Consider the following 1,774-nt stretch of genomic DNA (forward strand, 5'->3'; position numbering starts at 1 on the left):
AGTGAACCCTAATATAAACTATGGACTTGGGGTGATTATGATGTGTCAGTGTAGGTTCATCAGTTCTTACAACTAAACCATGTAAGCTAAACTAAATCTTGTCATGCTATTTTTATGACTTTAAAACTCCTTAATAAATTAATGTTTGTGTTCAGGGTTTTGAAGACTTGTTCTCAGTGGACCAGTATTCCGAAAAAGTCTTGCACATGTTTTCTTTGTATAATAAAAGATGCTGGGGGAAAAAAACCCTGTAAAATATGGAAGTTTGCTTTGTGGGTTAGTAAAAGCCAATTCTAAGCTGCTGAGGGGGTTCTGGGCACAACTACATTTTGGTAAACATTTTTGGCTTGTGAACTAATTCATGGTGCCCACCCTGTTTATCTGCTTGGGCCCTTACATATCTTTGCTCCTTGGAAAAGGTTGCAGCTGCTCTGCAGATGAAACGTGTCCTTAAAATTCTTCCTTGTCCCCTGCCCACCAGTCATAATGACTCCATGAAGGCTCTTTGGTAAAGGGAAAGAGGCTATGAATAAAAAATTCTGTTCTGAATAATTGAAACAATCGGTGCAGAATATAGTACAATTTGATGTCTTTTGTGAAGGCTTTTGGGGATGGGGCTTTATATCCTATTATGTTGTGGGGTTTTCGGGGGCAGCTAATTAATTTATTTAAATGACACTTCACCTAAATTTTTAAAATTTACATTATATTTTATATTGCAAGAACTTCAAATACAGCTCTTTTCAATGAATCTACAGTTATGTGGTCTTTACCCAAAGGGAGCTCTTATAAAAGCATATAAGGAAGTCCCTCTTTTCTACCAAATCACACCTAGTCATTCTCTGTCCCCTGTGTCAATCAAAGGTTCATTTCTTCTGCCTTTAGCTAAGAGAAGCTTACAAGAGGGTGAACTCATTTTTGTCTTAGGAAAAAAATCTGTATTTTAGATCCTGTAACACTTAAACAGGGTTAAAGATCTGTTTAAAGATATCATCGCTTTGTTTATAGCATTACAAATTTGGAATAGAAGTAAAGTATAAATTTTAAGCTGATGAGGGTATGTGTGTAGGAGAAAAAGGAATCAAGTCCTGGCATACTAGTTTTCTTCTTTTTCCTCTCCCTTGAATGGCAAGAATATTGAGAATTCATGCAAAGTTCCAACCCAAGTTCCCATAGCAGCACTAAAATAATGTCTGTACACCATTTCCAATTAGAACTAGTTTGTAATGCAACGCACTTTATGACTTTATAATACGAGTTACTTTAGTGATTTTAATTTTTTGTGTCGATTATCGTCGCTATGGAAACAATCTCTTGCTAAGAAAGACTTCGTCTTCACACATTTAAGCAAAATCCAAAAGTGGATTTAAAGGTCCGAGACTGTTTTATTTATTTATTTGTATTTAATTATTCAAATTCAGGGCATTTCTTGAGTATGTATAGATATTACTTTCGCAGTGAATTCCAGTTTCTTATGCCTTCAAGTTATTTTTTAACATTTCTGCCTAAAAGAAATCCTGGTTAAAATATCCCTTCCAGTGTTGCTTTTTCCTTTGCGGGAGTAGGGGAGGGAGGACTGGTGGTGTTTGCTTTCTGTTAGAAAAGAGCCCCAGCGCTTTCCACCTGGACTCCGGGCGCCAATTTCGCCTTCAGGCAAACCAGGATTCTGGGATTAGCGCGCTCCGGCGCGGTGGGCCTTTTCGGTCCTCTCGGGCTGCCGTAGTCATGGAAAGCAATGATTGGCTGAGACAGAAAAGCGCCGCCGCCTCGGCGA

Source organism: Balaenoptera musculus, chromosome 5, assembly GCF_009873245.2.
Source record: "Balaenoptera musculus isolate JJ_BM4_2016_0621 chromosome 5, mBalMus1.pri.v3, whole genome shotgun sequence".
NCBI lineage: Eukaryota > Metazoa > Chordata > Mammalia > Artiodactyla > Balaenopteridae > Balaenoptera > Balaenoptera musculus.